The 24,790-nt window shown below is 38.6% G+C and overlaps 1 protein-coding gene across 1 annotated transcript in view; it reads right to left on the bottom strand.

Moving 5' to 3' along the window:
• Positions 1-24,790, bottom strand: part of LOC147028853 (uncharacterized) — a 264,995-nt gene that overhangs the window by 190,802 nt on the left and 49,403 nt on the right. The window lies entirely within an intron of this gene.

Genomic DNA, 24,790 nt, shown 5'->3' on the forward strand with positions numbered 1-24,790 from the left:
CAAAATCTTCAGTTGAATAATGACTCATATTTAATTAGTAGAAAAAAAAACATTACAATCTATATCTGTATACTTTTTTTAGATCCTCGTGGAGGATCTCGAAGCTTACTCGCGTTGTTGTTCTTCATCTTCTTCTTGTGGACTTTTTTGTTTCACAGCCTACAGTTTTCATTGAAACTTCCTGAAACTTGGCATATATATATATATATATATATATATATATATATATATATATATATATATATATATATATATATATATATATATATATATATAGAAATACCCTGCACAGACAGAAACCATCTCCGATTTTGAAAATTCCTCCTTGAAAAAAAAGTTATGACGTCAAAATATCTCCGCTAATGGAAATCGCCTAAAAAATTATCTCCAAAACTAGGCAAGCTTTTTGAATTCTGTTTGCGGGAATCGAACAGGGCGTAAGCAGAGATGAATGACCGCACATACGATACATCACTATGACGTCATATCAATTTTTATAATGTCATTCCTATTTTTTGACATTTTTCTTTCGCAACCCAAAGTTTTCATCGGATCTTCGTGAAACTTGCCAAGTATATGCAGAAAGTCCACGCGCAGGCAGTAACCATCTCCGATTTTGGAAGTTCTTCCTAGAAAAAAAAGTTGATGCCAGAATATCGCCGCTAATGTAAATCACCGATACCATTATCTCCGAAACTAGGCAAGCTGTTTGTATTTTGTTTGTGGGAATCAAACCGGGCATTAGCACAGATAATTTATCACAAACCTGATACATCACAATAACGTCATTTTCATTTTATGACGTCATCATTAAGAGGACGAGGATCTTAGCTCATTTGAGCTTGTTCATTAACAGATTCAACTACTATATTTTTTTTATATTAAAGGTCATTTTTAAATGATCCTTAACTACTGTTGAACGAAATGTCATTTCACCTGATATATTAACATCCTTTATTTCATCAAGTTTACATCTTTAGGGTTGTTGAAAAAAATACAAATTTCTCCTTGCATATTACAGATGGTCTTATCTTTTCTTTCTAAAGCTTCATCCATAAGGTTTATCTTTTTTGATACTTTTTCTTGTTTCCTTGCTTTTTATACTTTTAAGTATATTGCCAGAAGGAGAGGAGTAACTTCTGTAAGAGCTACTTTAATTGATGTTCTTCCAGATATACGAAAAGCCCTTCCACTGAAGGAAATTGAAGAACTCATATTATTCCCCATAATTGTTTTTATCCAATAGTTATTATTTATCTTTATTCAATTTTCCATCCTCGACATATTTCTCAGTATCTTTTACAAATGAAGAGATTGTTTAAAACTTGTCTTTTGTGTCTTGACACATTGTATTTATGAAGTGAAAAAAATTGGAGGATAAAATGGTTTTAAGCACAGATTCACCTATAAATTAAATGGAATTTTCATCAAAAAAATTTATTTTAAGCAAAGTTTTGTTATATAAATATGGTGAATACAACGTATTGTGATGTTTGTAATCATTAATATAAATGTTATAAAAAACACCTTCAAACCAACAAACACGCATTCAATCTTTTCAGACAAATATCTCCACTTGACCAAGAAACAAAACATTGTGATAGATGTGATAATTATATTCTTTTAAAAAATTATAATAAACACCTTCAATCACGCAGGCACAAGAACAATGAAGAAAGGGAAGGTGCCACGAAACTCTCCATTGAAAACACTGATGGGGCATTTAAAGGACATATAAAAATAAGATTGTTTCACTTTCAAGACCCTGGAAAATATTCAATCATTGAAGCTGTTGATATGGTTAAACAAAGTATTGAGACTATAATTAAAAACACATTAAGTGAAATGAAAGCTTTTAAGTTTTATATGGGAGTAAAATTGAATAAGGTAAGAGAAGGTGATGAAACTACTCCCTATGTGAGGACAGACAGTCACTTTATCTCATCATTTCAAGATTTTGTAAGATGTGATGTTTACGATGAACTCCAGAGAAAAGAACAAGATGTTGATAACAATGTATTTGTTGATTTGGTAGTGGATTTACAATTACAAAAATAATCTTTTTAGAGACAAACATCTTAAAATCAGATCCTCTTCAAGCTTCTTCTTATATTGATTTACCAAAAGAGATAAAACTTAAGAAAGTGGTTGTTAATATTCAAAACAAGGATAATAAATGTTTTCTATGGTCTGTTCTTGCTCACTTACATCCTCCACAATGGAAATCTGAAAGGGTTGAACATTATAAGAAATACGAGAATACATTAAATGTTAAAGATTTATAGTTTCCAATGTCATTGAGAGATATTCCTAAATTTGAGAAAATGAATCATCTATCTGTTAATGTTTATGGATTAACGGATACAAACAAAGTTCAGAGATTAAAAATTTCAAGCAACTATAAAAAATGATGAAACACACATTGACATTCTCTACTTTACTTCAAAAGGAAAAAAAAATCACATTATGCTTTCGTCAAAAAATTATCAAGATTAACCAAATCACAACTATACAATAGAAAATGTAAAACATATCCTTGTAAAAGATGTTTCAACTCCTTTCACACAAAAGAATGATTAAACAAGCAGTCATAGACTGGTACTTATGAAATCGTCAACGTGACCTCTGACCTTGTCTAATAAAAGCTGTGTCTAGAGAAGGTAGCGACGCAAACCAGAAGTTTCTACGACGATTCTGTACCAAACCATCAAAAATCGAATGTTTGACCTCACCGTGACCTTGACCTTTGACCGATTTTGACCAAAATCTAATCAGCACTAGCCATCACCCTCCTGAATCACGTGGTGTAATTCAACATTGGTAGCTTCTTCCGTTCTCGAGTTATCGTGCACACAAACAAACACACAAACACACACCAAACAAACAAACACACAAACAGAGGACGGAAGTCATCAATATACTTACGAAATCTTTAGATTTCATAAGTAATAAACATTAAAAATATTGTAGTAATCATAAGTCAACCATAATCAATTTACCAAAAGCAGGTTCAAACATATCATACAAAGATTTTAACAAATCTATAAAACATCCGTTTGTGATATATGCTGATTTTGAAAGTATCCTTCAAAAGATAGATACTGTTTCTCCAAATCCAAATAAATCATGCACAAATAAATATCAAAAACATACTCCTTGTGGTTTCCATTATTAGGTCATCTCTATCATCTCAGTAGAGATGACCTAACAACCCCAGTCTCGAAGTCTATCCGTCTGTCCGTACGTATGTCCGTCCGTCCATCCGTCCACAATCAAACCGAGTGGAGACAAATAACCAATAGTGGAATGGATAGAGGTCAATGAGATGTGCACAACGATATAACTTTCAAGGTCGTCCAAGGAAGAGTTCAACGTCACGAGGCTGTCAAATTTGCGAAAATCGTCGATTTCAAATCGTATCTCCTCCCTCATTTATCAAGAGAGATCAAATGTTATTAGTGATTCAGATACTACAGACTATTATCTAGAACAACACAAGCCATTTTTTGAAATTTGCTCTCGTTCCGATTTTATAGCCCTTCAAACTTCGTTCCGATTCCCCGTATGGGCCGTTCTAAAAGTACGTACATACAAAAATAAAAGTATTAAAAAATTAAGAACCGCGACTTTCCGAGACAAATATTGCATTTGAAGCTTTTGTCAGATTTAACTAAAACAATGGAACACAAGTTTATATGCACACTTACTTTCATTTATGACATTAACATTGTTTTGAATGTCAATTTGTACTTTATTTTCATAAATGACGTGGTCATATTAAAAGAAAGGTAAATTACACTGCTACGGACTGCATTGTCATGGCTTACAAACATCGGTTCATTAGGAACTGCTGGCTTTGCAAGCGATTAGCGATGTATGAGGGGGGTGGGTGGTGACTAGCCTGCATACAGAGGGGGGTGGGTGGTTTTGAAACCCGGAAGTAGAGCGTACGTACTTTATGAACTGCCCCTATTCGAGTCTGGCACAGAGTTACTTTCGACCTCGGGCAGAGATGACTGGTACTCCCTCTCGGGGGTACTTTTATATCAAATAATCTGTTGGTGATAAATACAACAAGTTAGAACTTTATAGAAGAGAAGATGCCTCAGAGGAGTTTGTAAGACGATTGGAAAAAGACTGCATTAGACTAAGAGAAATAATAGTTAAAACCTATAAACCAATGTCATTAACAAAGGGAGAGAAAAAGGAATTTAGAAAGAATCTGTCATATTTGTGAGGAGAAAATTGAGGGAGAAATAAAAGTTAGGGATCATTGTCATCTTAATGGAAAATATGGAGGTCCAGCTCATTCCCGGTGTAACCTTAATTACAAGCCCCCAAACTTTATTCCTGTCTTTCTTCACAGCAACGCTCACTACGACACAGTTATTTGTAATTGAACTTTCAAAGACATCTGGAGATATTTCTACCATTCCTAACACAGATCAAAAATACATCTCATTCACAAAAACAATTCATACATCCCCCATAACCCATATCAGATTTCTTGACACAAATTTATGGCAAGTCCATTATCTAACTGAGCATCAAATATTAAAAACTTACCGAATCTTAAATCACATTTCTCAAATCAAGAAGAGATTGATCTCTTATCATAAAAGGGAATATATCCGTAAGACAACATGGATTCATTTGAGAAGTTTAAAGAAACACAACTTCCTTCAAGGGAAAGTTTCTATAGCAAGTTGAATAAAACTCATATTTCCGATAGAGATTATACACAAGCTAAAAAGGTTTGAGAGAAGTTTAATATAAAGAATGTTTGAGAATGTCATGATTTATATCTTACAACTGATGTATTGTTATTGGCTGTGTTTGAAACTTTTAGAACAGTCTGTCAAAATAAAAATTCTTATGGATTAGACCCCGCTCACTCTGAAACAGCCCTGGATTTGGTTTTGAGTGCTATGTTAAAAATGACAAAACAGAATTTGGAATTAATCATTGATATAGATATGCTTTTAATGATAGAGAAGGCTAAAAGAGGAGGAATATCTCAAATATGTTCCAAGAGATATGCTAAAGCAAATAACAAATATCTTCCTGATTATAATAAGAATGAAGACAACTCTAACCTGATGTATTATGATGCTAACAATTTGTTTGGGTGGGCTATGTCTCAATCTTTACCTTATGGAAAACTTAAATGGGTTAAAGAAAAACATTATGAAAAAGTTTTACAAAATATTGTTGTCTCCTCTAAAAAAGAATTGGATGAGGCTGAAGTTGGATATTATTTTGAGGTTGATTTAATATATCCAGAAGAACTTCATAACAAACATAAACACCTACCTTATGCCCCTGGTAAAGAAAGTCCAAGAAAAGAATGGTTAAGTGATTACCAACAGTCATTTAATATAAAAGGTAAATCTACAGAAAAACTACTTATGACATTAAATGATAAAGAAAGTTATGTTTTGCATCAAAGGAAGTTGAGACAATATTTATCTGTTGGGTTGAGAGTGAGGAAAATTCATAGGATTTTCAAATTTAAACAGTCATTGGTTAAAGAAGTATATTGATTTTAATACAAAAAGGAGAACAGAAGCAAAAACAGATTTTGAGAAGGACTTTTATAAATTAATGAATAATGCTGTATTTGGAAAGACTATGGAAAATGGTAGGAATCGACAAAACATAAGACTTGCTACATCTTGGAAACAGGCTTCAAAGTTAATTAATAGACCAAGTTTTGAGTGAGCGGAGGTGTTTTGAGAGAACTTTTGTGCTATTCATTTGTAAAAAAGAGAGTGTTTAAATGGGTAAACCTATTTATATCGGAACAACAATTCTTGCCTTGTCAAAGTCATTAATGTATGACTATTACTATAATAATTTAAAATCAAAGAATAAGGATAATGTGTCTGTTATATTTGGATACAGATAGTTTTATATTAGAAATTAAGTCAAGTGATGTATATGAGGATATGATTGATAATATTGATATATATGTTACAAGTAATTATAAGTCAGGTGATGTGTTGTTTTCATGAAGAATAAAAAGGTTATTTGTAAGTTTAAAGATTAATTGGGTGGGAAGCTCATGAGTGAATTTACAGGATTGAGATCAAAGTCTTATGCTTTTACGTATATTGATATAATAACATTGAAAGGTGTGATAAGAAGCTAAAGGGAATAAAGAAAAATATAAATCAAGGAAAGAATAAACTTTAACCATTATTACAACTGTTTAACCTTAAAGAAGGAAGAGTACAGAAAAATGAATACAATGAGAAGTTATAAACATCAAATATATACAGACGAGATAAATAAGAAACCATTAGGAGCTTTTGAAGATAAAATATATATTTTAGAGAATGGAATCAATAGTCTCCAATATGGTTATAAGTTCAAGTGTTACGACATTGGGTTGGGAATTTTAAAAGGCTACTGCCGTCTTTTTACTGATTTATAAATGATAGAACCAAGCAATAACCAAAGCAAAGAGTGGAGATGTAATCAGCCTTGGTATTTAAATGGGAAACATAAAGAATGTGAGAAATATCAAATAATTCTTATTGAAGAAATAACCGGGGTAAAAGTAGATAAAACAAAAAAGCGGATAAATTTAATTACAAATAAGTTGGAGGATGTAAAGAAAAAAAAAATAAGTATCCTTGAATGGACTGACAACTTTGATGGTTATCAATTGAACAATGGAAAAATAATTTACTACAATCTCAAAATGATATGTGGCTCAGGAGGTGGTCAAATAAGAGCATTAAGAGAAGTTTATCATTTCATTTCTGCTCAACAAAGACACTTAAACCAAGAACCAAGTTCCAAGTTATTCTTTGTGAATATACTCGATGGAAATGAATGTTATAAGAAAATTAAGTTATTCCCTAAAATAGAACATGGGCAAATATTCGTTGGTTCACTCTTTGAGTGGAATGAAAATATAAAAGGACTGTTATTATGTTGGGGGGAAGAAGTGCTTTCATCAGTAAGTCTCAATCTTTCATAGTCTCAATTTTACATTTGCTTGTATGGTAGGGAAGGGGATAGGTGGGAAGAAAATCAGTCTCCTATTTTGAGCTGTTGCTTGTATGGGAGGGAAGGGGATAGTTGGGGAGAAAATCAGTCTCCTATTTTGGGCTTTTGGGGCTTGAGTCAGAAAGTTTTTCCCTTTTCCCCATTCATTTGAATGGGTGTCCCAGAAGCCCCATTTATCATCGACTTATGATCAACTCTCCATGAGGACCAACAAGCTCAAATGAGCTAAGATCCTCCTCCTCTTAATGATGACGTCATAAAAACGAATATGACGTCATTGTGATGTATCAGGTTTGCGATAACTTATCTGTGCTAATGCCTGGTTTTATTCCCTCAAACAAAATTCAAACAGCTTGCCTAGTTTCGGAGATAATGGTACAGGCGATTTCCAGTAGCGGCGATATTATGTCAACTTTTTTTCTAGGAAGAATTTCCAAAATCTGAGATGGTTACTGCCTGCGCGTGGGCTTTCTGCATATACATGGCAAGTTTCACGAAGATCCGATGAAAACTCTGGGTTGTGAAACAAAAAAATGTCAAAAAATAGGAATGACATTATAAAAATTGATATGACGTCATAGTGATGCATCATATGTGCGGTAATTCATCTCTGCTAATGCCCTGTTCGATTTCCGCAAACAGAATTCAAAAAGCTTGCCTAGTTTCGGAGATAATTTTTAGGTGATTTCCATTAGCGGAGATATTTTGACGTCATAACTTTTTTCTAGGAGAATTTTTCAAAATCAGAGATGGTTACTCTCTGCGCAGGGTATTTTTACATATAGTCCGGGAGCCAACCTGTGTACGAGGCTGTTTTAGGGTTGGACCTTACAGCCTCTGCTATAAAATTTTACACCCCCAGGATGTTTAGATATATGTTTGCAGTTCATGAAAACCAATGTTGGCAATTCATAAGCTCTTGCGAAAAATTTTGGCGGCCGTTTTTGTTTGAGGAAGATTTGAAAAATTTGATAAAACAGCAATTGTCAATAAAATTTCTAAAAAAATTAAAAAATCACATTCATGAAAAATAAATGTGAACTAAATGTAAGAATTCAATCAGTGCATTGTAAAATGACAAAAAAAATTGCCTTTGTGAAAGTAAACCTCGTAAAAGTACATAATTTTGTGAAAAATGCCTTAAAAATAACGTTTTTTGAAGATGGCCTTTAGAACTTTTCTTATCATAGGCAGATGCTGCATTAGAATACTAATTTCTCTTAATGTGATATGAACATGGTATCCATGGCTAATTAAAACAACAAATTTGATTGAGTTCTATCAATTTTTAAAGAGAAAATTAACATTTTTGTCAACCAAAGTTCCCCCTACCCACAAAATCCTCTTACTCTATTGAACACAGTTCGGTTAAGGTTTGCTGGATCCAGGTTGGGTACTTCACAGTTCACTCTTCCAAAGGAAAATTCAATGGTGTTTGGAGTGACATGGCCCTGGAGCAGACATACAACAATGAAGGGAAGACATCTCTGTTCAAAGGCATATCTCAGGCACCAGCTGCTCGAGATAAATATGTGAAAACAGCACCATTTCTCACAGCTGTATCAGAGAACATAAAGTCTATGGCTAATCTAGGCCAACAGGAATCTACTCATCATGGAGAAACACAGAAGCAGGCAACAGAAGAACATATGCATGTTGAGGAGATCAAGAAAGTGATATGCCAGCAGATGATAAACCCATTCCAGTGTAACAACCAAGTGGTTCTGCTCAATAGAGCAACTGGTGAGAAGGCTGCTTCAAAAGACTTGGTCCATGCTCAAGCTAAGGGCATGGAAGCCATTATGAAAGCAGAAGAGGTGGTCTCTATTAAGATTGAACCACTGAAGCTGGTAACTTTCTCCTCACAGAAGAAATCAAAACCATCAAGGAAACAGAGTTTAATCAGGATCTATCAAGATGAGACTGCAACTACACGTGTGCTGTGTTTCTATCGAGATGCCGACCCAGTCACAAGACAGATTGCATTTTCCCATGAGTGGACAGACTATCCATCATCCCTGTTTGAGGTTGATCCACGCTTAGCACAGGAGTTTGTAATGCGCAAAGGCAACAAGTCTGATTTCGTGGCAGTGCTAATTGCTGAAGCTGAGCAGGATGTTGTTTTACAGCTGCCATCATTACCACAGAGTGACCTATACACAGTTTATCTGGTGACCACAGAGTGACCTATACACAGACACAATGGCATTTGTAAATAAATACCAAAAAATGGGTGCAAAAACATTTGGTGAACTTCCCCAGCTGTATCTTCGCAAGCAGGTGTATCCTGCAGTTGAAACCTGAAATGTGCAACTGTGTCAACATCATTGGTGATCAGTATGATTTTGATGATAGCCATACTTTGAAGGGTGATGAGCAGCAGAGGAGAAACCAGACAGACCAGGCAAGACAATTCTCACCATCCAAGAGTCTAGAAATTCCGGACTGGAATTTACTCATGAAGAATCCAAGAAATAAAGGAAATCTTCAGAACTTCATTGGCACTTCCCTTTGTGAGAGTCCTGAAGCTATTCCGGATGGAGTGACCATCATTCTTGGTGGTATGATGGAAAACAAAGGTCACACTCTTTCCATCACATCAGCATCAAGTTCAGTTCTGGACTTACCTTGTGAAGAACATGAAGAGGCAGACACAAGGATTATTGCTCATCTTGCGTATTGTGTGGAATATCTTGATCACCATCGAGCTGTTGTGCATGCAACAGATACAGACATAATTATGCTGTGTATATATCACTTCTGCTGCTTGAACACATTGCAAGAACTCTGGATACAACGGCAGAATCAATACCTACCTATTCATGAGCTGGTAGAAGTGTTGAGCAAGAAGTACCAGAAAATCCTCTTGATGTCGCAGCTACACTTCTGTGCACATATGTGTTGTGTGGATGTGACACAGTGAGCTACCCATTCAGAAGGGGAAAAGAAGAGGTCAGGTCAGGTATGGGAGCATGTGCCAGAACAGCACGTCGCTGCGTCCACTTTCTGCCGGTACTCCAGGGGCCTCCGTCTGGCCATCCCCCAGGCAGATGCCAGGCCCATCCCCATCTCCTTGAGATGATGGTCAACCTGCTGCAACCATGAGGCACGTGGTCGGCCCACTGGCCTCCTCCACTCATGAGACTCCCTCGCTGAGAGAATCTGGTGAGCAGGATCAGCGTCAGGAAAACGAGCCACATGTCCATACAGCCGCAGCTGACGCTCACGGACTATGCAGGTAACAAATCTCATCCGAGTCTCTCTCAGCAACTGCTCGTTGGACACAAAATCCGACCAGCGATAGCCAAGGATTCTCCGAAGAGACCTGGTACCAAAGGAATTAAGTCTCCGTCTCAGATCCTTGGTCAAAGTCCAAGTCTCGCACCCATAGAGCAAGACTGGAAGTACCAAGGACCTGAAGACTCGGACTTTCGTCCTCCCGCACAGGTACCGGCAGCGCCACACCCCATGATCCAGTGAATCCATGACTCCCCAGGCCCGACCCAGACGTCTATTGACCTCCGGCTCACAACCTGCGGAGACATGAATATCACTGCCAAGGTAAGTGAATCTCTCCACGACCTCAACATCCTCACCACAAACAGACACAGACAGGACAGCAGCATCCAAGATGTCACCGAAAGCCTGGATCTTAGTTTTGACCCAAGAAATCCGTCTTCGCTTTTGCCAACATTTTGTTATCAGAGGGGGCTCGCAAAAGTGTTGACTGTGTTGTTGCGCAAGAGTTTCACCATTGCCAACATTGGTTTTCATATACTCAAAGGGTGTCTCTTTATGAAAATCAACACAAAAATTTTATAGCAGACCGGGCAATTTTTTTTTAATTTTGATCGGTTGGCTCCCGGACTAATATATTTGCCAAGTTTCAGGATGTTTTGATGAAAACTGTAGGCTGTGAAACAAAAAAGTCCACAAGAAGAAGATGAAGAACAACAACGTGAATAAAATTTAGAGATCCTCCACGAGGATCTAAAAAGTTCTCTCACTATGACATCATAGGTCACATGTGTTTGACAGCCATAATAGATTTACCCTAAAATTAAAATATATATATATATATATATATATATATATATATATATATATATATATATATATATATATATATATATATATATATATCTTCTACAGAATGGCCTGATAGATTGCGGGGAAACTTTACTCACTTGTTCCCCAAACCTTATGGATACCAGGGTATTCACAAATAACTAATAGGTCACATGGTCTGGTAGCGATGTTGCTTTGAACAAAAATATTTTTAAAATAATTTCGCTTCAACCACTTCAGCAGTCGACGTGAAACGTCACAGTTATGATCTTGTACTCATGGGAAATATATGTTTTAAATTTCAACATGATCATAGCATGGTCTGACAGGCAAAAGTATTTAATATTTTGAATCTGGGTTCAGGGACTTAAATCAAACTTGGTACAAGAATGTAACATGATGTAATAATGTGGGTGGAGGCATATCTGGTGATGATGTGACGTCAAAGAATGCCCCTCTAGTTTTTATGATGTCATCGTTGTCTTCGTTATGACATCATTATTGCAGACATAGAATGCTATATCCGATCAGTAGGAAAATTTTTGAGGGTCATCTTGGGATATATTGGTCAACAGAAAAACAAGCAGTCATAGACTGGTACTTACGAAATCGTCAATTTGACCTCTGACCTTGTCTAATAAAAGCTGTCTCTAGAGAAGGTAGCGACGCAAACCAGAAGTTTCTACGATGATTCTGTACCAAACCATCAAAAATCGAATGTTTGACCTCACTGTGACCTTGACCTTTGACCGATTTTGATCAAAATCTAATCAGCGCGAGCCATCACCCTCCTGAATCACGTGGTGTAATTTGACATTGGTACCTTCTTCGTTCGAGTTATAACTTTCTTTTGGATGTTTGACCTCACTGTGACCTTGACCTTTAACCGATTTTGACCAAAATTTAATCAGCGCTAGCAATTACCCTCCTGAATCACATGGTGTAATTTGAAATTGGTAGCTTCTTCAGTTCGAGTTATCGTGCCTACAAACAAACACAAACACAGAAACACACAAACAGAGGAAGGAAGTCATCAATATACTTACGAAATCTTTAAATTTAAAAAAGAGCAATGAGGGATTGCAAACCCTCACCAGGACTTCTGTTGAGTGGTGTATTTTTTATGGCTGCCAAACCATGTGACCTATGACATCATATGTGTGAATCTTTTGTTCCGCATGGACAGGCGGTCAAATGTGTAAAGTTTCACCTCAATCTGTTCGCAATTTCAGCGAAGAAGATTTTTGAAGGATTTTTTTTAGAAGGAAAAAACCAATATGGCTGCTGAATCACGTGACCGATGACATCATCCAAAACATTTCTGTGTACCGTTTTATCCCTAGACGACCCTCAAAAAATTTCATACTGATCGCATGTGGCATTCTACATGTGCAGTTATGATGTCATAATGAAGGCACCAATGACATCACCAAAAAAATCATACTTGTTTCCCATGGGGATTACTTCACATGTGCCAAGTTTCAATTTTTTCCATTGAGCGGTTTCAGAGAGGTCCAAAGTTTTTCCGTTTTTCCAATATGGCTGCCACACAATGTGACCTGTCATGTCAAAATTATCAGTAAAACATTCCAAATGAGCAGTCGCACTCATGGTGAAAATTTCTTCTCAATCGGACAAGTGGTTGCAGAGAAAAACATGAAAGATCTGTGCGGAAAAACTGACAAACAAACAGATAAACAAACACAAACAAACAAACAAACAGACAAACAGACAAATCAACCCAAATGCAATATGCACTCCTTCGGTGAGGGTAATTATCAGATCCAGTTTCTGATCTTCACCAAAATTGAATCAATTCTTCCTTGTCACACACCCAACGTATCCACCAAAGTTTGTCCGAATCTGTCCACAACTTTTTGAGATATCATGCTATATGTCGTTTTTGGCCCTATCGCTCAATGATGAAAAATCACTTAAATTCTCGGACCCAGATCCGGATTGTCATCTTCACCAAAATCTAATCGGTTCGTCCTTGTCACACATTCAACCTGACCACCAAATTTCATTTGGATCCGTCCACAACTTTTTGAAATATCCTGCACACAGACAAACAGACAGAGGGGTGAAAACATACCCTCCTTCACCTTCAGTCGCAGAGGTAAATATGATGTCATCAGTCATGTGGCTTGGCAGCCATATTGTTTTTTTTGTATTTTTTTTAAAAACCTTCAAAAATCTTCTTCTCTGAAATGGCTGAACAGATCGAGGCTAAAGCTTACAAGTATGACTGCCTATCCAGGAGGAACAAAACATTCACAACTAGTCGGGCACTCATTAGAGCACATACATCCGCCACATAATACACTGATCATAACTCCAAAACCATAAAACCTAGCAGCCTGAAATTTTGCATGCATACTAAGATAACTCCATGGAATAGAAGTGCAGGAGTGAAAATTTGGTGTTTGGATTCATTAAAACACTCTTTTTGAAGATAATTAACGGCCTTGTTTAATTATATCCTTCACCAGGCGATCCTCGGCCACCTCGCTCTCTGGGGTCTTAAGGCGTTTCCAGGGTAACCTCACTGGGGTCTGAAGTCGCCATGTTTTTTGGCCTGCTCAACCTTGACTTGGCTTGGAACAGGCCGCAACGATTTCCTAACGATAGTCTTTTTTTTTCACTTTCCTCATTCATATTATCGAATTCTTGTTCATCATAGCTATGAACATTGCATTGCTTATAAATGCCTGGAGACGTGCTCGTTGCATTGTATATGTAATTGCTAGATTTGTAAACCTGCAGTGAAATTTAATGAATGTTTTATCATTTTCCAGTTGGGAAATAATTGCATTTTCATTTGTTTATTTTAAAATTTATTTTTTGTAATCTATATTATAAAAGCAGCCGTGTCTGTCTGTCTGTTTGTTTGTCATGTTATAACTTGAGACGGGATGAATGGATTTCAAGGAATAAAATGAACTGGATTCAGGGAACTCCCAGGAAGATTTGCCATACAAAAATAAAAATAAAAATAACGAAGGAAGGTTTGTGAATGGGCACACGTGGCGAAACTGCAAATGCCAACTTGCGACTTGTGATGCCTCTCTCTCCCTCCCCCCCCCAATCTCACTCCCTCTCTCCCCCTTTTCCCCCAATATCCCTCAAGTCCGTCTGTCTGTCTGTCTGTCTGTCTGTCTGTCTGTCTGTCTGTCTGTCTCTCCCTCTCTCTCTCCTAATATTCCCATCAGCAAAGAGATGGGTGGTATTTGCTAGTTCTTCCCAAATTGGTGGGATGCACATGCACCACAAGCATGTCTCTCCAGGTCATGACACACCAAAATGTCATTGAATGGTCCATCAATATCTGTCACCCCACTCCTCTGAAACAACACAAAATCCAAATAATTTTTTTCAATCCTTACCACAAAATGGGGAGCATATTTATGACTTTAAATGCTTTATTATTTTGTATTGATGTGTTTAAACCTCTAATGTATTTTTTTAAGATAATTTCCCTGTCGTGTACCAACACAAAAATGTAGCTGTTTTTCAGTTAAAATGCACAATTTTAGGGGTAGAGGGTCTTGCGGCCATTGGAGTTGTTTGAGGGCCAGACCTGAGGCCCTCTGTTAGCTTAGATTGTCCACCACTGTTCTACATAGTCCTTTTGGAACAATTAATCCTTTGATTGAACGATCACACTTCTTTTATTTCCATTTCTGAATTGGGTTACAGACTTACTGATCAATCTTCATATACCGTATCATGCTTCTTTAAAACCAAAGTCTCCAAATCCCAAAACCAGCCAAGAAACTTTATACTGAGCATTATAATTGATGACCAAACCTGCCCTTGATAATCCAAACCAGTTCTGATGATATAATACTGGCCAACAAAAAAAAAAACTTTTTGTCTGCGACTAAGGGAAATGCAGGTGTTCTTGGCTACATCTGGGCCGCTGATTTCAAATCCGTAGTCAGAATTTATCCAGCACGTCAGGTTTGCAAAAATATGTATTAATTATACCCAGCATGCTATATTAGAGGCTTTATTGAAGATCACCGCATTGCCCATCCAATATCAGTGCTTAGTAATTACTTTCACGTCATGTTTAGATAACATTGATTGATCACCGTGTATAATGTGTAGTATACAAACCAAAAACATAAACAAGTTGCAAAAAAAGAAGCTAATAAAACATGAAAACATGGTAATCTTAGGAAGGATGTAAACTTGAGAGGGAAATCTGGCCCATTGTGAGGGATTCCGAAAAAAACACTTCAAGTTTACACTCTTACTTTCAATATAGTCAGCGGAGACACTGTTCAGACATGTTCAGAAGTGTGTGAGACACTTGCTCTTGCGCTTATGTGTGGAATTGGTCTTGCGTTGTAGGAACCAGCAGTAATCACCCATCATGTTTGGGTTGAACCAACCTTGATACCTAGTTTCTATGACCACAATGTCTTGGTGGAACCTTACACCATGCTCATCGCTTACCTCACCCAGATTAGGTGGGAAGAAATCAAGATGAGAATGCAAGAAGTGCATTTTAAGAGACATCCTATAGTCAATTTGCTGATAGGTCTTTAGCATGTTTCCACTAATTCCACATACTGTTCAACTCTATGGTTCCCAAGAAATTTCTGCACAACCAACACAAATGCTTCCCATGCTGCAAGCTCAAGTGGGTTCAGTTTATTTTTGAACTCGGGATCACACATCAGTTCTCGAATCTGGGGCTTGGTCAGCTTGGTCAGTTTTGATCCATTTTTAATAATTTAAAATGCATACTAAAGTTCTTTTTTTTATGAGAAATAATATTCTACAGCAGTTGTATTGCTATAATTGAAACCAAAAATTCAAAAAATATTAATTTATGATCACTCGGATGGACAGATGGTTATTCTTAGCGAATCACCCACCAGGGCAAGCGACTGTAATTGGACCATATGTATAAACTCAAACTCCTGACGTGCTGAGAAAATTCTGACTTCAGATTCAGAATCAGCATACTCGATTTAGTCTATAAAATATGTTTCCACCCCAGTAGTAAGATCTTTGTTGTCCAGTGTAATGACACGGTGTTTGCATTGTTAAGTTTTGGCTTTCAATCTGCTAATTGCTTCTTTTTTATTTACCCACCATTCGTTCTGAATGTTTCTCACACAAGCCACATCGCTAAGCTTAAAAAAATTCCTATTACTCTTATTCTTGCTTTTGGCTCAAAAAACATTTCGTTTAAAGATTAAGATTTATTTCCCATGTCCTAGCGAGCAAATTCTCCTCCAACAACCACACTGATTTTATTCTATTTATTTTAGCTCCAGTCTCTTAATCATTGGCAAATTTAAGAACTGTTTTCATCAAGTTCATTCACAGTTCATTTAGTCATTCGGCTACGAAGTCCTTTTTTTTTCATCAGTAATGTCCCTTGAATCCCCAGGGTCCAAAGCATTTTTAAAATAAGAAATTGCAAAAACATGATGGATTTAAAGTTCCACCAACAGCCTGTAGCATTTCCTCAAGGCAATTGGAAATGTACATCTACACATATAAGGGAATTTTTGTTTTTGACTCCTTGTCTCTAAGGAACCATTGTCTTGTGCGTTTGCACTGAAGAAATCCTGATTGGTTTTGAATATGGAATTGACTGACAAATTTCTGACTTTCAAGAAGAACAATCAATGAATGATCAGTCTACAAGTCTGGCCTGTTTACTTGCCTGAAAGCCCTTGTTGGCACTGTGCCGTTGAGAGTGCTGCTGACACGTGTGTTCATTGTTACGGTTTCGGCCCAGTGAGCGAGACAGATATCCGGGCATGTTTGTTATTTCAGCCTTGCCTGAAACTTTAACCGTGTCAGGGATTAACAGCACAGTATCTGCTGCATGTATATCAACTCAGGCAGGATTCAGAGAATAGGAAAGGCAATGTCTGGAAATTGGTCGAAAGTTGTTTTTTTTTTTTTTTAAACAAACTTTGTAAAACAATCTGGTTGGCATCAGAAACGAGTCTCACAAATAACCTGCATTTCATTGCAGCTTCATTCTGCCTAACAGGAAAATAGACACCTTTAGATGTTACGACACCATTGGATGTACTTTCATATTGTCTTTTCAATGACTTTTCAGTTTAATATATCTCTTTTTATGCACTTGTATTTAATTTCGCCCAAAATTCACGATGTGCTTTGTTTGGCATCCATTACTCACGTGCCTTTGAAACGAGGCTCAAATATCTGTGTAAGCCCATCCCTGGAAACAAGAACAGCACTAAGGCAAGTACAAAGGATGGACTGTGACTGAGTTGATGTGCTTCAGACCAGCAGATTTGAGAGCTATGGGTCAAGTATTGAGGTTGGTAAACAACAGGAACTGAGTTTGGTATTCAGGGGCTTTCTTCACATGCTTGGCATGCAAGTGTATACTCTGTTGGAATATTAACCAGGTAAGAAATGCTTAGCAAGAAGGAAGAGATTGAGAGAGGAGAAATATTGTTTAAAATTCCTTCAAATCATAATTTTTCTCCATCTCATATTTTTATTTTTAAAAAAAATTGTGTCAAGGGTTTCGATGCATCTCAAGTCAGTCATTTTTAGATTGGCAGTTCAGATTTGACCTAGAATTTTCTTTACTACCAAGTTTATCAATAACTATGACAGGCAATCATCTATTTTTTATTATTATTTAGTCACTGTTTCACCAAATTTGTTATCACACTTGCTACCATCTTAATTTTTAAAACTTGAAATACAGATTAAATGCATAATTAGCTCCGCTACCGAAGGTGGACGGTGGTTATGTTTTACCCCTGTTTGTCTATCTGTCTTCTGTCTGTGAGTAGCATATCGCAAAAAGTTATGCACAGGTTTGGAAGAAACTTTGTGGACAGGTTAGGTGTGTGACAAGGACGAATTGATTCGATTTCGCTCCACATATTTCCCGCTCAGCTCCCGAATTGACACGCTCCAAATATTTCGATTTACCCACCGATCGCACCACGTGCGTTCTGGGTATATGGGACCAAATATGTTGTGAGGGCTTTCGGGGAGGTCTTTAATTCCATTCTCTATTCCTTTATCTATTTTATATACTCTATTTCGCATACACGACCTCTCCTTCACAGAAGCATGCACCACGTTAACAGACAGCTTCATTAGCATATGCCGCCAAAACCCAATTCAAACCGTGTGCCATTCCCCAATGGACACTTCGTTTCAACCTTCTCCGTACTCAAACGACAACACTACACCCTTGATATGGCCACCACAACACCTTCCTAAAAATCCCCACAATAACCTATGCTCACCCACCTCGCCACAACCACTATAAATGCTGCAACCACAGTCTGCACCCCGGACGCCTACCACTGTCCTTTGAGGATATTTGGGAACCATGGACGCTGCCTACCATAACAGAGGCTTGTGTTCAGAACGTTTTGGCATATATCTCAAAGCCCAATAATGCACTGGAATCTGTTCAATGTCACCTGGATGACCTTGGCACTCTGCTCAATCATGACCCCCATTTGGTATCCATCACACTTTCATGGTTAAAAAGTGCTCCCAGAAACCTGTGCCCCATGTTATTCTCGGAGATCCATCATGTGGCTGAGTTTGGGGGCGAATGAGACAATTTTCAGCTTCAGAGCCTCGCAAGGGTGGGGCTACTTCTTGGGAAAGCGTTTGTACACCAATGGTGGCATGGAAAACACCTACCGACTGTCCTGGTCCGACTTTGGGCTCCTCCCTCGCCAATCATCGATAAAATAACCAAGCTGAAGAGTCACCGAGTTTGTAGAAGAGTCACTCAGTGCGTCATAGAGTAGTAATTGCTGAGTAGTTGCTGTGTGCTGAATAGTTGATGAAGTGTGAGTGCTGTGTGCTGAGCAAGGATAAGAGTTCTGGCTTCATAAGCGGCATGAGGAGGAAGGTGGAACGGAGTAGGTGGAGCAGAGCACTGGGTGGGCGAGCAAACGGAATGCCAGACTGATCATAGATATCCTACCGTTAGCATTTCCATTTACAGACCTTCTCACATGTCATTGTTAAGCTATCCTCTTACACGTTCTGTCTTGTCTGCTGTGGATGCACAAGAGCTCAAAGAGCAACCCTAAAGATGTGCACCTCTTCTCATTTTTTCCTTTCTCTGCACCTCATTGCATCTCATTTGCACCTCCTCACTCACACAATTTAGACACCCCCAGTTTTCTGTCCTCCTCCCCTTCCTAAAGGCCCGGTAACACCTTGACGTTTTAGCCAGCGATGGCAACGTATTAAAATGTATGTAAAACGCTGGCTTACGTTGAACTTTTAATGTTTTTTTTTAAAGATTCGGACGTATTCATAGCGACTTGGTCTTATGTATAACGCATTGGTAACGGACACAGAACGTTTCGTTGTGTTATAGATAACTTATACCAACGAATGCTGAACCTGTTGTCAGCATACACAACCTATGCCCAACGATAGTCTAACTTAGGCATAGCGCGTTGCACGCATCGCCGACGATGTCGTGACGTAGCCTATTAAAAGGCTGATGCACAACGATTCGAATCATAACTGCCGTAGAAATGGAAGTGACAACATCGCGGTCACACCTTGGCGATCTTGCCAGCGTATGCCGACCTAAGAAAAATGTGTCTAAAACGTTGTGGCACGTCAAATACGGTATGAGTAAGTTTGGTATACGTGAGTAGAACGCTAAAGTACGCTATCATACGTCGTAGTAAGTAGAGTACGTCAAGAAATTTTAAACATGTTCAAAATTTTTGGACGTACTCGGCGTATGACACACGTTCCGCATGCGATGGGGGTAAGTTTTACACACGATATGTGGACGCTTACACACGTCCACAAAGGCTCCTTATAAGCTACTCATAAGTCGAAACACGTCGCGGTAATGTCTTTTTTACGCGAAACTTATTTCTAACTTATGTTTGACGTGCTTTGAACCAATTCTTTACGTAGTCCCAACACACATTGACGTATGTAGACGTATTCCAATGACGTCTTCCGGTCGACAAAAAAAAATAAATGAACGTGTTTCTAGTTTACAACTGCCATATAAAGACGTGTTCCCAGCGGTTTTGGGAATTGGTATATAAAAATGCTGCTCATAAAAGGGGAACCCAACAATGTTTTCGAGTCCTTTTTGAGTCGATGTCCATGTCAGCAGTAACAGTATCAGTATCAGTATCAGTATTCGTTGTAGTTTGTTCATGTTGGCAGTAGTAGGTGAGTGTGAGGGGCAGGGTGTGGGTTATGATGGATCGTCCTTGCGTCCGCGTGTCCACGGGTAGGAGACATCTTTTCACCATTGTTCGAAGTTCTTCACGGCTAATTTTTTATGGGGCTTTTTCAACAATGAGCTATAGCTTGTTTTTACGATTTAGGTCTATTCATAACGGGTTGGACAAATGCACAATGAACTAATAATGTGCATAGAGCGCTTTGATTACTTATAGATACGATATGCCAACGAATAATTATCGTGAAGCCGGCATTCACAAACTATGCCCAACGATAGCCTAACTTATCCATATCGTGTGGCAGTTTATCTTTGCCGGTGATGTGGGGTTTGCTATTCATAGGCTGCCACTCAACGATTTAAATGGCTGCATCTCCACTATTGAAAGTAGACGCTTGCGCTCAACAATTGGATTTTTTTTTTTTACACTCAACGACTTTTAAACGGTACCACTCAGCTATTTTCATTGTTTATAATGAACGATTTAAATTGCTGTCACTCGCCTTTATTTTTTGACGCTGGGGTTTGGAAAATTGAAGCGTTTCTTCTGAACGTGTTAAAACGCTCAAACTCGACTATTTTAAATAGACGCTGCCGATGGACAATTGGAATCATAGCCAAGCTAGACATCGAAGTGTGAACATCCTCATCATGCCGAAGAGAAGTTTGAAGAATGCTGCAAATAAGTGTCCTGGCCGTGGCCGTGGACGCTGACGCAAGGACGATCCATTATACCGACGTCTTTCAGCCTATGAGTAACTTAAAAGCAACGTCTGTCGACGTGTGGCAACGATCGCGTAACGTGCCAACAACACGTTAATCATAGGTTAGAAATAAGTTTCGGGTACGCTAAACATTACCACGGCGTGTCTCAACTTATGATTAACTTACAAGTAGCATGTGTTGACGTCTGTCAACGATCGCAGACCGTGCATAAAACTTGTGGCCAGCGTAGCGGAACGTGTGAGTCATACGCGGCATACGTCGTGAAATTTCAAGCATGAAAAAATTTGAGGACAACCAAAAAGTACAACGTTATAAGCCAGCGTACAACGACGTATGGCAGTGTTTTTCAGCGTGCTCTCAATGTTATCAAAACTTACCCATAACGTATTCAACGTGTGCCAGCGTTTTAGAAAAAAAATTCAAAAATCGGCATACGTTGGCTAAAACGTCAAGGTGTGACCGGGCCTTAAGTGACTGGGAAGCATGTGCCCATTGGCCGTGCCAGGTATCAGAGGTTGCAATCACCTCTAATTGTCTCTATCTTTCATGTTGCTCTAATTTTGGCAGGAATTAATCTGATGGTGCTTGTCCTAGTACAAGATAAGATTGTAGAAGTATTAGATTGGGTTAACTCTGCCTCTGCCCTATGTCCACTTTTGTATGTAACTCTTATTTTCCTTTGCCACACCTCACAAATACTTGCTTTCTCTTGCTGCACATATGGTTTGTATGAAAACCTTATATTTTGCCACATGCCCTTTCCTCACCTTAATTATAAATACATTGCTTATATTATAAATTTACCCAACTCTTTCTATCTTTTCCTCTATTGTTCCAGTGTAGTTCACACGCAGGTTAGCCGGGAAGTTCTGCCTCACTAATTTGCTATTATTAGGCAGTGCGTACTTGGCAGCTTAGCACAGCTGCACCTGATACGGAAAATTTAATACAAGTACGCATCGAGGGCACAAAACTCGCTTGATGTAGTCAATCCACCTGAAACGGTAACACACGAAATACGGTCACTCTGCCAGGATTGGCAGTACAAATTGGCATCCGTGCTTGCTTAGCAACTCGCCGGCGTGTGGAGTTATCCGTACCCGGCGGCCTCAAGACCGGGCATTTGGGAGGGTCCCGAGTGCTTTCCCTCGTGGCAAGCCTCGAACCCCGGATCTGCAACAATATAATATGCATATGGGGGAAAATTACGCACCCAGACCGGGAACCTAACTCAAGTCCTCTGGTGAACTGTTCCAGTGCTCTGCTATCTGGGTTACCCGCCGGCTGAGCATGCAATTCTCCCTCATATAGAAATGCCACTCTCTTTCCCTCACTGCTTCCGTGACACTCACTGCTAACCATAGGAGCAGTGACGGTCTGTCCATAAGAGGGTGTGTGTGCGTGTGTGTGTGCTTGTTCATTTCAACGGGGCTCAAACTTATTATTTTTTGGATACATACTCGAGGCTCATGGAAGAGCTAGCACACTGGACGGATCAGGTTGGAACAGACAATAGGATGCAAAGCACACATGCAAGGATAAGGAAACTACAAGGAGGAAAAATTGGAAAAAAAATGACAAACATACGATCCTTCCTTCGACATGATCACAATACAGGTCAATTTGCAAAGCTGCTCTTGAGGAGTGGAGATGGCCATGTGCCTCATGTTGGTGATGGTTGTTTCATAAGTATACCATAGAAATTGGGACCATGGTATCTTCATTCAAATATCTCCACAATCAATAAGGTGTACCAAAATGTACTGCAATACTACAAAGGCATGGAGTGGCTGTGTGAGCATGCAATCCTTGCTCCACACAATGAATCAGAAAAAAAACAATCAACTGGGAATTCATCCAAAGCTTCCCAGGGGAGGCCACTTCCTACAAATCAGTGGACAAAGTCAGGAGTGTCGAAGAACCAGTTAAATACCCCACAGTTCCAGAACAGCCTGGAGCCCTCAGGCATGCCACCTCACCACCTACTCCTGAAATTAGGATTGCCAGTGATGCTCTTACACAACCTCGACCCACCAAAGCTTTGCAGCGTAACTCGAGTAATCATCAAACAGTTGCTGCCGAATTGCCAAAATGTTACCATCATCATTGGACCAACTGGAGAGCAATCTATGATCCCAAGGATACCGATCTCCCATCAGACACAAGCTGGCCTTTTCACTTTTGGCGAATTCAGTTTCCAGTTAGAGTCTGCTTCTGCATGACCATCGACAAGTCCGAAACGCAAAGCCTCAATGTTGTCGGCTTAAGTCTTCAAGAGCTCACATTTATACATGGCCAGCTGTAAGTGGTGACAAGCAGAGTGGGAAGCCCCAAAGGACTTTTTATACATTGTAATGAAAAGAAAACTCACAATACTGTTTATCAGGAAGTTCTTCCATGAGGCTAAGTCAGTTGCACCTAATCCTCAGTTTACAGTTCAGTCAGTCATTACCCCACACACATGAAGTGAAAAGCGGGGTGAAACAATTGGTTCATGTCCATATTTATGATCGTCAGTTTATGATCGAGGAACAACTTATTTAAATTGAATGTTATATTTTGAATACAAATCGGAACATGAATAGGAAGAGAAGTTTGTTGTTTTTGCCGTACTTTGGACTTGAATTCGGCTCAACCGCGTATGTGCAGAGAGGATTTGAAAATCATTCCAAACAGGAAACTTACTGTTTTAAGGATGTTATAAAGGATACGAACAACATGCATGAAGAACGAATGAAACATGTTAGATTGAACACTGGTTCTCAACTCAGTTCAGTTCACGGACCACCAGGCCAATCAAAATTATTCCTGGACCCCTCCTTCTGGAGACATTATAAAAAAAAAAAGAGTAGACAACAAACATTTTGGTTTGAAATGTATTCTTACTTACAGCTTTTTGGATTCTCTTCTCACTGACAAGCTTTTCAATGTTTGGAGTGGAACTTGATAATGCACAACGAAGATCACTTTCCACTGCAAGCCAATTCCTCTGTTTGGACGTGATGTGCAACAAACATGAAAATCCAGTCTCGCACACACAAGTTGATGCAAATGGCAAAATAAATCTGACTGTGTGTGCTGACAGATTGGGGTAACTCCCGATCACGCTGACCCAAAATTTCTCCATGGTCCACTGCTGGAACACTTCTTGAGCCGCAAAATCATTTTTCACATCCAAGAATTCCTCTTGCAGATCCTCTGCAATACTATTAACAGCTGTTGTGAATAGATTCCTGATGAAAGATAACCCATCGCTTGTCCGGTCCACCTTCGGAAAGCATCGTTGGAATTCGTCCCGTAGCTTCCATAAATGATCGAGAATTTGTGTCTGAATGGCTTTCTTTTCCCTGAGCATGGCATCCACATTTGGAAATTGAACCAAATTATTGCCTTCAACTCTTACGATCCATAGTTCCAATTTGTCAAGAAAAGCCTTGATGATGCTTTGGTGAGAGAACAGGTTTGACCTTTTCCCTTGCAGCTGAAGATTCAGTTTGTTCAAGATTTCAAAAATAGACAAGATATGCAAGTTCTAAGTTTGACTGTCAGCACATCTCGGAATTCCTCTTTCCCTTGAGCCTGGACAAATAAATCCAACTCCTCTCTCTCAATTGAAAAACTCGGTTGAGTACGTTCCCTGCTGACAACCACCATATAGGAGTGTAGAACAGCAATACATCAAAGTCGGAACCTATGTCCAGGCAAAATCGTTTGAACAACCTGATTGATGTAATTCACCACCTTCACCAACCCTTTGAAAAAGGC

Source organism: Eptatretus burgeri, chromosome 4 (assembly GCF_056783735.1).
Source record: "Eptatretus burgeri isolate ZD-2024b chromosome 4, Ebu_testis_v1, whole genome shotgun sequence".
NCBI classification, from domain to species: Eukaryota; Metazoa; Chordata; class Myxini; order Myxiniformes; family Myxinidae; genus Eptatretus; species Eptatretus burgeri.